Here is a 14,040-nt window from a genome sequence, read left to right on the forward strand (position 1 = left end):
AACAGCATTTAAAACTTGCTAAATATACTCAAACGAAATCATAACTAAACCAAGTAGTCCCTGCACCTAATTTTACAAGCAAATCAGTCACAGGTTAACATAAAAGGTTTTGAATATTTAAGTATACTTTCCCATGAAGTAGCTTACAGGATTTTGTTATCTCCAGTAAGAGATCCTTAAGTTCCACTCTGAAAGCCAGGTCTAAATTTTTAGGTCTCCTGTACAAATTTTACATAGTATATGCACAGACATCTCCACAGACCTCAGGACTATTTCCTGAACCAGCAGACAGCAGAATTACCTTGGCAAAATTTGAAAGGCTAATTTGAAATGTCATACAGGGAATGCCAATAGATTACATTGACTTTGTAACAATTTCTACAATGAATGGCTGGGACAAAACCAAAAAGACACCAAGAAGGCCAACCACTACACCTGGCCAATTTGAAAAACAGACAGAAAAATTAAAAAAAGAAATCCACCAACAAAAATGTCCAGAAACCAACCACAAACTGGATATGTTTACTTCAAAGTGTTTTGAAACAAATATAGCTCCACCATTTATAAGCTTGTCTTAACATGTTCAATTTGTTCTGCAGCAAACATATCAATATATATGTTATTTTCATATATATACATATACATAGACAACATGCCATCAGCCATAAAACCTTCATTCAGGCATTCATAATTTACATAAAACCAATAACAAAGGGGGGTAGAAAGTATTTGTTATTATTAGTCAAACGCTTTCTGATTAGGTTTGAAACTAGGTTGTTAAACACTACTCAAGTAGCATGGTGTGTGTCAAGCAAACTCCTTACAGGATGCAATCTCCATAAGAGCTCTTTCTGCTCTCATATAAGTAAAAATAACTATCACCATTATACCTATTTCTCTAATATAGAACAACAATGAAAATTCTTTTAGTAAGTTTATCATTGCACACTGGCAACGATATTGCATTGGCAGACTGATTTCTCACATTTTCCTTTATTTTAACAAGATTAATGTATACAATATATATATATATATATAATATTAATATTTTATATAATATTATTAATATTATATAATTATATATAATAGATCATATATTATAGATTATATCATTATATATATTACATTATATTACATTATATATAATGTATATATAATAATAAATATCCTTTATTTTAACATGATTAATGTAATTTCCATTATACTACCACAAATATCTTGGAAAAACATGGCTATATATGACCTAGATCACAGAATCATAGAAAAATCTAGGTTGAAAGGGACCTCTGGAGATCATCTGATCTAACTGTTCTTGAAAGTAGGGCTTTAAAACAGATTTTCCAAGGTCCCTTCAGGTCAAACCTTGAATACTTCCAGCAAGGAAGATTTCAGTACTTCTCTACATAATCTATTCCCAGAGTTACATAGTTCTCAAAGCAAATATTTTTTCCTCTTATATACAGACATCTAATTAAAAAAAAAAAAACACCAAAAATGAAGAAAACAGTAAACATAAGCACCCTGCAAATAAGGCAGAATAATAGAATTTATTGTCTGCAGAATATTTAAGTAAATAGAGATTTATAATAGATGTAATTGGTCAAGTCCTATAATTTTTACTAAATAACTTGATAATATATCAGTGATCCCTTTTGGTGAGTACCTCTGGCACAATCCACTATCCGAAGAGGGTCATATAGGCATTCCCAGATGCCTCTGAGCATGCAGCTATGAATGCTCTCATCTCTTAGGGTTCCAAGGTGCCAGCTCCCCAAGCCTGAGCCCTTCCCCTCTTCTCCCAGACCCCAGGCCTTTGCGAGTCCCACACATTCCTCCATACTGCCAGTCCTGCCCAGCCATCAGACAGAGGATGCAGAGAGCACCCGTGCAGGTAGTGACTGAACATAAATCAAGCAGCTGCTCACTCTCTGCCCTGTGGGCAGAGCAACACAGACATCTGCAGAGCCTTTCACAGCCCTAGGGCAGGCAGTAAGCTCTTGATGTAGTTCACAGCTTGAGGTCTGTAAGACATTACACATATAAAATGTGTTGAAACCAAGAGGATCGAGCATTACAGGTGCAGGGATGGACAACCAGCACGCTTTTTAAACGGCAAAACTCAGGAGTGGAGTGTTTATTTGACCCAATCTTGCTTGAGGTCACCTGACAGCACATCAGAGTTAAGTGTATGAAGAAACACAAACCTGTACCTCATTTACTTGTCACACATCAACTGCCAAAAGGGATCCCTATGAATGGAAAAGGACATTAATAAAGCCAGGCTCCTCATGCTGTCTAACCTTATCTGTTGGCAAGAGGCACATTTGCTGATTGCCTTGAAGGTGCCTCTAATCAATCCAGTAAAACAGGCTTTTTTATTACCCATGTTAAAAGTTCAACTTTGCCTATAACATGCAGATGGTTGTAAAGCCAGTTTTTCTCCACACTGCCAGAAAAGAAAAGCAAACATGCTTCAAGGAATGCTGTGAGCAGTCTCTAAGCAAGAGAGGCCATTTCACAGCTCTCAGTGCTGGCACGTGGCAGCTGAGGACCACTGACAGACACAGGACTCCTGCAGTGCTGTGACCATCTACACAACTGAGGTGACACCTACAGCAACACTTTCTTCAGAGCTTCCACAACATTAGGTCTCCTGTCTACTTCTGTAAAAAAAGTTGTAAGAATAAGCATAGTACCTTCACATTAGAAATAATTTTACTTAATTAAATAAACTATGCCTTCTAGTCCCTAAAGGGGGACTATAAGAAGAGAGGGAGTCTTTTACATGAACATAGTGGCAGGACAAGGGGGAATGCCTTCAAACTAGGAGAGAGTAGATTCAGGTTAGGTATTAGGACAAAATTCCTTCCTGTGGGGATGATGAGGCAGTAGATGCCTCATCTATAAAAGTGTTCAAGGCCAGGTTGGATGGGGATTTGGGCAACCTGTTCCAGTGAAAGGCGTCCCTGCACACAACACAGAGGTTGGAATTTGATGACCTTTAAGGTCGCTTCCAACCCAAACCATTCAATGATTCTATGATGATAAGCAATGGAGGAGACAGACCATGTTTGGTGGTTACACTAATGTGTTCATAAATGTCTGAGGGACAGAAGGCAGAGGGACAAACATAGGCCAAAAAAAATCTACTTTTGCCTTTGGTAAATGAGGTGATAATAAAGACACAGTGCTGGACACTTGCAAGACTAAGCAACATGAAGATTTATTTCCTTCATACCCAGTTAACACAGCTTGTAATTGTCTTTGGCAGATTACTTTGACATCCTAAAGGGAAATTTTAAGCCAGTTTTTATACTTCCTGGGTAATCAGCAAATAAAAGCAAAACTAAATAAGGATGACCATAGTACACAACACAACTCTACTCCAAGTCAGTCCAACGTAGCACACGCTGGTTATCAAGTAACCGAGGCTGTATCTGACAATAGCAACAAAATCACTTGCTCCTTAGAGTACTTGGTGACAGAGCTAACTTTAGACACAATATTACAGATTCTGGAGGCTTGGTTTTAAGATGATATTAATTAATATCTGAAAATTCTGTTTTCAGAGCATATTATCCTTCAAAACTTCTTTTAATAAAGAGTTAGAATCCTCCTTTGTAAGCTAAAGAAAAGAAAATGGGTAACACATCATGAGAAAGGTTGGTTTCCTGTATAAAACAACCACAACTCCTCTGCAATCCTTTTGCTCCAAGAAGATGGAGGGTTGTTTTGAAGAAACATTATTTATATTGTGTTTTCAGAACCAAGAAGTCAACGCAAATAAGAAGAAATTATTTGAGTGATCCATTACCTTCACCAGAATCATACAATCACTTAGGCTGGAAAAGATCTCTAGGATCATCAAGTCCAGCCATTAGCCTAGCACTGACACCACCCATCCATTTCCCTAAGTGCCACATCTACATGCCTTTTAAATATCCCCAGGGATGGTGACTCCACCACTTCCCTGGACAGCCTGTTCCAAAGCTTGCTAATTCACTTGGTGAAGAAAATTTTGCTAATTCTGAATATGCCCAACCTCATATTCCACTGCATTACTGTTTGATTACCACAAGACCTCTGACAGCTCACAAGTCACATAAATTTAGTTAGAAATCAAGTATAGTTAGATGAATGACACACAGTAAAATCAAATGTCCTGCTATCTCAGGATCTAAAGCCAATATCAGGATCTAAAGCAAATATCAGGATCTAAAGCTAATATAATACTAACATATAATAAACAGGGTTTACCAGTTTAGCACTGATTTTAAGCAACTGCATAATTTTAAACAACCGTGTAATTCTTCTGTTCATAGTGACAAGGAGAACTAACTGTGAGGCTGCAACCCCATGCAATCTGCTCCAAAAAAGGTATGATGTTCCCAATTCATTCCAGGGAGATACTACCTGATATATGCAGAATGCTGTTGGCCAGTTCAGGCTTTGTAATTGAACAGCAATAGGACACTTAACATGATACATCAGTTATTTGGTACCTCTGGTCAAAAGCACCAAGTATCACATGAATGAATTGAAAGATTAAATATTTATCTGAAAAATAATAAAGCACTATCTGTTCAAAACAGGTATAAGACAAAAAAAACTCCAAAAACCACAAAAGACACAACCCACAGCTTTTCCCACTATCAAACACTGAATCACTTCCTAGTTACCAAGAGCCACTGTGCTTCCCTTAATCCTGGAGCCTTATCAGCTGCCAAGTGCCAAATCACCAGCTTCCTTAAAATAGGCACCTTTTCTCCAGATGTGCATTTACAATATGAATAGGAAGCACAGTAACCAAAGCTGGAGAATAAACTTCAAAAAAATTGAACTTAATGAATAGAAAGCTACTATTAGGACAGCTGCTTTACTACAAGAGTATTCTGGGGAGTTCTAAAATATGTTAGGGATTTCTGGTTTCTTGATTTCTAGTGCTCCCTGAATGGTGTGGTCTCACAAAAATTTCCTTCACTTATTAAATTTTCTGGCAACTACTTCAAAGAAAAACTGTTGCTAACGTTGAACCAATCTGAAAGCAAGAAGGAGAAACCTCCATTGTGGCTGTAAAACCCTACACCTATGTGCAGTCTTACTAAAACCTGTTAATTTTATATACACAAAGTATAGTATCACAAGCATTTTGACAAATTAGGAGTTCCCTAATATTTGCACATCTGAATTTTCTCAGTGATACCTCAAATTGCTTATAATTTTGGAGTAAACCAGAAAGCACTGATTCCACCCCAAACTGTTCTCCACAACTCTAGGTTATAAACAAGTATTGGATTTTTATCACTGGTTTGCAACCTTCTATGGTACAGCCATCAAATGCTGCACGGCTCTCCAAGTAGCATATGTTGTCTTGTTCTACTATTGCATTTTTAAAATTGTTTTACTAAATACATGGAAAACTTAAGTTTTTTAACTAAGTACTCATGCTTAGCTAAATTCTTAGCAACCTTTTCAGGCATCATACTAAATAAACTATATTTACAAAATCATGCTGTGAAGATAGAAAGGTTTATGATCATTAAAACAATAAGGTCTTTCTGTAAAAATATTATCAAAAGACATAATCTCTTTTCAAACTAATTATTAATAGAATAATGCAAAAGACAATTTTTAGAGAGGCTTATGCTCTACCCAAAGTCAAGCTCAACAATGAGTTACCACCATCAAGTGAAAACTGTGACATCTTTTTTAGGCATCTAAAAATGTCATAGATGGAAGTGGCAATGGGCAGAACAGATACTAAAATGGCAACCAGGTTTAGTTTACACTATTATTAATAGAAGGATTGTTCTAATAAACAACTGCACTGATTCACAAATGGAGAGAATAAAGACTAAAAATTGAGTTAGGCATATGAAAGGGTGTAAACATTAATCAAATAGCAGTAGTCCAGGCAATTCTATGTGAAAGAAGAAACTATCAGAGTGCAATAATTTTATCTCCTTAAAGTCTTTTGATAATCAACACAATCCACTGACACACTGAACACAAAACTAAGAAGCCAAGGACATCATAAAAGCTTGAACTATACCATAACTATGAACTTTATGCACCCTGTTGGCCAGGATATTAGACAAATGTTTTTAAACATGTTTCCAAAGTGCTTTAATACATCTTTACTGATATACAGATATAGATATATAGATATATATGGCTAGAAGCATGTGCAAAAACTAGAAATGATCTAATCCTACAACAACCTCTGAAACCCAATAAGGACAGCTTGTGCTCACTGGGTTGTTCAAAGACGCCTTTCTTTCCTACAGTAAACATGGACTCACATATTCTGAAAGAACAATGTAAAGATAAGGCAAGCTGTACTTTAACATGTGCTAGCTGACCTTCAACTTGACCAAAGTACAATCTACTGTAACTACAGGCTCTTAGTGTGCTAGCTAGAATATCAACAACACAGTCAAGAAGATACTTTCTTCCAAACCACTAGCATTGAAACCATAGCAAAAAAAAAATTAATACTTGCATGTCCTGAACTCCAGGTACACATTCACATCTGCCTCAATCAAAAGCTGTGCCTCTATCTACACCATTATAGTTCCAGAAGCACAGTACCTCCCCATCTACGTAAGAATATGCAAAAAAAAAAAAAAAACCAAATCACAAAAAGTTATGAAAAGCATTTAGACTGACACAGATGTAGAAACAGAATACTACTGTACATACATGGAACAAAAACCTTAAGTTTAAAAGAAAAAACCACCAAAAGTGAGTGAAACTGCGGAGATCAGACCTCTACACACTTGGGCCAATCCCTGGGGAACAGCCCATGTTGAACAAGAGGATCCATGGCCACAGAACTGCAGGCAAACAGCGCAGGAACAACACTACAGTAGGAAATCCCACATGTATTCCAGTCACAGCTCAGGCTCCCAGCTTTGATTCATAAAAATGCGTCATTCCAGAGAGCGTAACTGTATCACATAACTTGCTAGGGAAATAGCCATGGTTACTCATCACAGCTTGCTGTTATGAACTGCTGGCTTTCCATAACACTGCACACACCAGATTAAAATCTCTCTGGGGGTGGAGGGAGAGGATAGCAGGAAATCAATGAACAAGATGTCAAATCATAACTACTTTCATACTTCAAAGTGCAAATAAAACAGCATTTGACTTAGTAGTGAAATACTTCACTGTTGATTTCAGCTGCTCCTTCTCTAGAACTATTTTTTAAAGTCTTGCTCAGGCTAAGAGAAGAAAAAAGCCTGGATCAGAATAAATAATAAATTACTTGAAAAGAGGCTTTTTGCATCTTACTACACAAAACCTTAAAAGGTAGCTTTACTTTGTGCACGTGCACATTTAATTTGACCTTTAAACCATATTGTTGAGGCACAAGCCTTGGTTAGCACTACTGGCACCTGTCAGAATCACCAAAATTACAGCTACCTCCAAAACACTGCAACTGTATTTGCCAGCTACAAAGGCTGAAGCATTTTATGATTTCACACAAATTTTAGCATTACTTCTTCTTCAGAAAATATTGAAGTGAAGCATATTTTGTACTGTCCACCTTAACATCATACATTAAATATTTTATCTTGTTCGAACAGTTATGTGAACTGAAAGAAAGAGTACACAATTATTTTTATAATACATTGCAATAGAAGAACAAAGAGTTGGAATCACTTTCTGTACACCCAATTTTCTTCTCCTTGCAGAGAACTTAAAAACTGATTTTATTTTCACCTTGAATTATTAAAACTCTCTTGAACTCCTTGTAAAACTTTACTTCTCACTAAGATACCACACATTTGAATTGAGGGTTTGAATTGAAGACTTACTTTTTCTTCACTTTTAATGAATTTCTATGAGCACACCAATTTACATTAGTGGGAGAGTTCCAAAAACAAAACTAGTGACTGAACCTGTGGTTGGTAAGTTACTACCTTAGTAACACAGTATTGATTGAGAGCAATTACCTAACCAATTTCAGAGTGCACCAGCCACCAGCTTGAATTAGTAAGATAAAATCTGGCTGTTGACAAAGATGATAGAGTAGGTGGCTGTGATAAGGGTTACTACCTTGCCTCTTGAAACATACTCACTGAATTGGTCAATACAAACAAGCATGCAACTTATTAGCTTGGCTGTATTTCAACTTTGTGATGCACGGAAAAGAACAATTTCATTTTTGGCAAAACACCTTTTAGAAAGCCTAATACTCCTCCTGCCAAAAAAGGGATTGAGATCACTTATCTTGAAGAGTTGCTCTCAGGTCCAAATTCTGAAAACCACAGTTTCCTCAGAAGTGTTTTTAGTCATAATTCAAAGCTTAGGACACTCTCTCCCCCCCTAACATATGTTGCTGTGCTTGTATCAAACCCAAACTTGCCAAGAGAGGGAAGTGATGAAATTACAGCCAATATGACAGATTAACATATGCTCATAGCATGCACACTGCTTCTGGGATTTCTGTTTTATTTGTAAAACTGCATTACCTGTTTAATGTTCTGTAATCTTCACATTGAAGAGACATTTGCAGAAGTTTAACAGAGGGAAGTTAGTCAGAGAGATACATCAGACAAGACCACTCCTAATGATTTTCATTTCAAATAGAGGCCATTAGGATAATGTGCTGGCTCAGACTTAGGGACCCAGAGCCTGCAGAGAGCCACCACATCCCTTATGCAGTGATATGCTCTCCTGTTAAATCAGTGATGACAGTTCTTGGACAGAAGAACTGCATTTCTTAAAAGGAGAAGAATTGTTATTGGAAGGAGACACATGCTAAGAAGGGATAGTAAGATAATGTGAGACAAAAAGGCTCTTGAACCACAGAAGTGTGACAGAAAGCCAGAGGAACCCCTGGTGAAGAGGCAGATAAAGTTCTGCTTGTATCTTTTTCAACTTTTTTCTGGAAACTGATTAAAAAATACCTCGCATCTTCCTGAGGAGTACCAGATGGATAATCTGTATTCCAAATGTATGTCTACAGCCCATATTTTGGGACATCTCTTACTTGTAAGCCAAGAGCATGTGAGACTCACCAGGTGAGCAACAGTACAGCAGTGCATCAAGAACCTACAAGGTTTTCAAGTCTCTCTTGATTCCTCTTGACCCAGAAGATAGGAACCCTTTGTTACCATTACTCATGTGTAATGTTTGGAAATCTAAACCAAAATCTAGCAGACAGACATGACCCGACTTCAGCATGGACCAGATCTCAGCACAACCCAAGCAATCAAATTATGTATGAAGTATCAGTGTTTTCTGCCAGGAGAAGGCTCTTCAAGATTGTGAATGCTGTAAGACAATAGGAAGAAAAATTAAGGCCAAAAATAAGCTTTATAAAGCAAGCTATCAGACAATGTTTTCTATAGTATCTGATTTTGTAGCATTTCATGAATGCCAGGGTATGAAAAGAAGAAAGAGAAGGAACCCAAAGTCGCATAGTGGGCACGTGACTGAGTTTCATATTACAATGCTAATAATAGAAATTAGAACTACTCAGTGAGGTTCAGTGCATGCTGACTGAAGGCAATGGTATCATAGGGTATGGGCAGATTAGAATCAATTATCTCAAGGTATGTCAGGATGAAACTTGCAGCACATCTGTTACTCCACTCCAGGCTTGTGTGCCTGCTCTTTCTCCTTAGTAAACACCTTGACAGAAGAATAATTTACCTCCCATAAATTCCCACTTGTCATGAAGAAAGCCCACATACACCTTCTGACTTCTAGGCTTTGAGAAGAGGAAAACACTACAGATCATGAAAAGCATCCAACTCCAAGACAAAACTGCAGGCAGAGCATTTCTAGTTAACACTGACACTTCCCTTTGCTGGATTAAGTTGCCTAAACTCTGTCTCTCTCTTAAGAGATGACCCCAGTTCAGAGTTACTTGACTGATTCAAGTGAACCATCCCATGCTCCAGTCCAAGGTATGGGATGCTTCCATCAGGGGCTAAAGTGCCAGAGCTATGGCTTCTCATCAGTGTTGTACCAAACCTCCCCTCCCCTGCTGACTAACATCATGCACTCAACACCATGGAACAAAATGTACACTGCGCTGCTACACACAGGTAGCCAGAAGGGAAACCAATGCTACAAACACCAACAAATACAAGTGGGAAGCAAAATAAATATTTTTTGCTTAATATACTTTTTTGAGAAAACAGCTGAAAAATGTTGCTCTCTGATTTTCCTGAGTGAACTTTCCAGTAGATGAGCACAGTGTTGCCTCTGACAGACATCAGTTCTCAAGTTCATAGTTTTATGAAGATTAGGGAATGTGCTTCCCAGTCAAAAAACAAACAAACAAAAGAACCCCCAACAACTGAAACCAAACCCACACCACAAGGTTTCCACAAAACTTACAATGAATATTTACCACATTTAAAACAATGAGACTGGTAACTGTGGTGCTCATCACCACTAAGCTACATTTTACTTTTAACTGGTTGAGTTTTAATGAACAAATACCCTACGTATAGATGCCAGCACGGCAAATATATACTTGTGAATGAAGTGACACAACAGAAGAACTGCTCACTGTACTGATATTTAGTCCACTTTGGAGAATCTAACATTAATGACTTCTGTGCACAAGACTTCTGGTGTTGTACCTATGTAAGGTTACTCCTCCAGTGTCTATGTAAAGCTATCATTTACCCATCAGTGTAAAAAGTAGGTCACAGCTTAGAAAACTATGCACAACTGTCTCTGCTATAATACTGACTGCTAAAAAAACAGTCCACCCAAGATCTTTAGAAATCAGCTGATATTTTAGACTCCTGGAATGGATGAAAAGATGGTTTACCACCTGGTAAGCAATGAACATATTCAAGAAGATGATGATACTACCACTGGCTTTTTTGTTACTACTTTTTTGTTGCTTCTGTCTACTGCTTTAAGCATATTACACCAATAATACAAAATGATGAATTGAGAAGCAGTCATGGAGCTTTGCAATTTAATAGCATATCACTTAACTATAGCTTTATCAGCATCTTATTTTGTACTGAAAGTATTTTGGAAGCATGAAGGTAAAGAGTTAAGTACTGTAAAGTACAACATGTCACTGTGATATCACTCAAATTTATGTCCTAAAATAATGAACTGTCCCGGTCTTAGAAGATGCAAAAAGTTCATATGGGAACATTAGAAATGCTTATTAAGTCAGAGAGAGAGATGACAAGTGTTAAGAGTTCTTCCAGGAATCCACTGCTAGCAATATTAGAGTGTTTAATGAAACAAAATTAATCTTATCATCACAAGTTGATCCTTCAAATGAGCTGTTATGTTAAGTGTACTTAAGAACTATGTGGAGTATTACATTTTTTTCTTATGAACTAGAAAACAAAAATGTATTAGGTATTTGTCCCCAGCCTATCAAGACACTTTTGCCACAGGACAGTGCCAGAGAACTTCACCATCATAAAAATTTAGCATTTGTATTGCACTGGTGAGCAAGCCTTTCTAGAGATGGTAACCGAGGAGACTGTTCTTCCCCACAGCTCTGATTGCTGACTCTTTCCCTTATGATCAAACCCACTCAGGTAATAGGGACAACTTGCTTCTTGTACAACTAGTTTCAGAAAAATTTCGTTTAAAAAAAAGTGAAAATGCAACTGCCCTCCAAAGCTAAGTAAGTATCCTACACATCTACATTCACATAAATAATCCTTCAATGCAACACTGTGCAAAATTAATCCTTCAGTAATATATGCATTTCTACTATAAAGACAGTTTGTGCGTAACAGAGTAGCAATACCAATATTTAATAGCATTTAAGAAATAACTTGTTCTGCTTTGTTACATAGTTATTATGGCAGTAGCAATTTGTGACAGGCTGAAGAGTGCCACAAGGGAAGCGACCATCGCAGCAGAGAAAAAATCCCAATTGCATCTTTGAAAGAGAGGAAAGCAAGGAGCAACAGAAGGAGAGACTGACTAATTAGTTCAGATAAGTTCATTCAAGAGAGGAAACAAGAACTGCTGCAAGATGAATGAGAATTTTATATTAAAAGAGGCATCCTATTTTACCACTGTTGCATCTGTTCCATAACACGAGTGAGGCAAATAGTTGTCACACTTGACATATATGAACATATTATATGTATCTTAAATATATTACAGATATACTGGATATTTTTGCATCTCTACAGGGCAAGTCAGCACCCAAAACGCTGAAAAGTATCCGCTGTGGAGCCCCGGCAGCCTTCGTGGCGGGGGAGCTGCTGCTAACTAGTCTGTGGTGCTGCATCTCCGGGCTTTGGGGCTCTGATGCCCCGGCAGACCCATGGGGCAGGGGCAGGGCCGCTCTGCGCCCGCAGCGCTCCCGTCTTCTGAACACGCCCGAGGCACTCGGGGCTCGACAATACTCTCAAGTCCGGTACTCTGCCAACGATTTGGGGGGGAAAAGCTGGGAATAGAGAAGGAGCCAAACTCGCCCTATATTAACAGGCAGCAAAGGCGAGAGCAGGGGAGCCCGGGGACGGGACCTTCCCCGCGCCCTCCCCCGTGCCCGGCGCTAAGCACACAAGGCGCGGAGCGGAACAGAAAACGGAGGGACAGCGCGGAGCGGAGCAGCGCCGCCCCCCGAGGGCACGGCTCGACTCGGCTCGGCGGGCGACGGGCTGACACCCAGCCCGGCACAGCCGCGCACCTTCCCGCTCGCTCTCCCCCGCGCCAGCCGCCGGGAGCAGCGCTCGCCCCCGCGGGGCCGGCGGACAGCCAAGCGCGGCGCGGGCCAGCCGCCCGCCCGGGCACTCCGCCGCGCCGCCGAGGTGCGGGAGGAGGAGGAGGGAGGTGCGGGGGCGGCCCCGGCGGCACCGCCGCCCCCGCCTCCCGGAGGCGCCCCGGCGGCGCCAACTTGCCCCGCGCCCCGCGCCGCTCCCGCCGCCCTGCCCGGTACCTGCCGCGCCGCCCCGCGCCGCCGCCGCCGCCGCCCCGCTGCCCCAGGGGGCGCAGAAGGCCGTCACGGCCGTCGCGGCCGCCGCCACCGTGCGGACCGAGAAGAGCAGGTGCGGAGCGCGGCACCACGGAGCCGATCCCGATCCCGCCGCCGGCTCCGGCTCCTGCGCCTGGGCTGGCCGGGCGGGGCGCGGCCGGGCGGGGCGGGGCGCTGAGGAGCGCCCGCCGCCCGCGCCCGCCCCCTAGCGGAGGGAGCGGCCCAGGCCCACGCCCGGCCCCCGCCCGTCCCGCCGCTGCTCTCTGCCTCGGCTCCGCTCGGAGCGCTTCGGGGCTTTCCGCCGTTCCCTCAGGGGGAACCGGAGCGGTGTCACAGCGGATGGCTGGGCTGGGGCTGTTCTCTCGCCTCCCTTCCCGCCCCACAGCAGGGCTGGCGGGGACTGCCCCGCCGCCACCTGCTCCCGCACGGCCGCGGTCCCTCTCGGGTCCCGCCGTGCCCACAGCTCCTCCCGGGCTGTGCCCGCTGGCAGTGCGGCACGAGGAGCTCTGGTGGCCGGCTCCAGAAGCTGACACGAGCTCGTACCACACGGCCGGCTGTCGGACCCTGCCAGGGGACGAGGAACCGGCTGTGCCTCGTGCCATGGCCTGGGGAACAACGGGGCCGTCACAGGAGGTGCGAAGTGTCCCCAGAGTGAAGTGTCCCCAGAGCCCGCAGTTGGTGGCACAGCCCGCCCCATGGCCTCCCCGCACGGGAGGAGGGCAGGTCTGGCCGCCGGCGAGGCTGGCCAAGGCTCGGGATGCGTGCGGTGCCTCCCGCTTCCCCCGCGCCCCTGCTCCCCGCCGGGCACCGCGCTCTGCAGCGCCGTGCCGAGGGATCAGCTCAGGTCCTACGAGCGGAGCAACTGGGTCAGGGCAACTCTACACCCGTGCTAATTAGCTGAGCCTTCCTGCGGCGCTAATTAACTGAAGCTGAGGACTTCAATGGGCAAGCAATCCCGTGGCATGCTTTCTCCTGTTTTAAAGGAATTTCCTGGTGCTTGGTCCTTGTGCCCTTCTGCTAATGCGAATGTACATAAGATCAATGAAACAGTCTGCTTAAAGTATTCAGAAAAACCCTCCAAAACTGTGTGAAAGTGTTATGATGCT

General features: G+C 41.8%; 1 protein-coding gene across 4 annotated transcripts in view; it reads right to left on the reverse strand.

Annotated features, from left to right (window-relative positions):
• The window catches only part of PTPN3 (protein tyrosine phosphatase non-receptor type 3), a 158,404-nt gene that overhangs the window by 106,219 nt on the left and 38,145 nt on the right, over positions 1-14,040 (reverse strand). Inside the window, exon 1 of one of the 4 annotated variants that reach the window (XM_059479266.1) lies at positions 12,899-13,047. The exons of the other annotated variants lie outside the window; for them this stretch is intronic. The gene's annotated coding sequence lies outside the window, so the exon portion shown is untranslated. Of the gene's footprint in view, positions 1-12,898; positions 13,048-14,040 lie in introns of those variants that run through there. 4 annotated transcript variants of the gene reach the window in all.

This window comes from Ammospiza nelsoni, chromosome 1, assembly GCF_027579445.1.
Source record: "Ammospiza nelsoni isolate bAmmNel1 chromosome 1, bAmmNel1.pri, whole genome shotgun sequence".
Lineage (NCBI taxonomy): Eukaryota > Metazoa > Chordata > Aves > Passeriformes > Passerellidae > Ammospiza > Ammospiza nelsoni.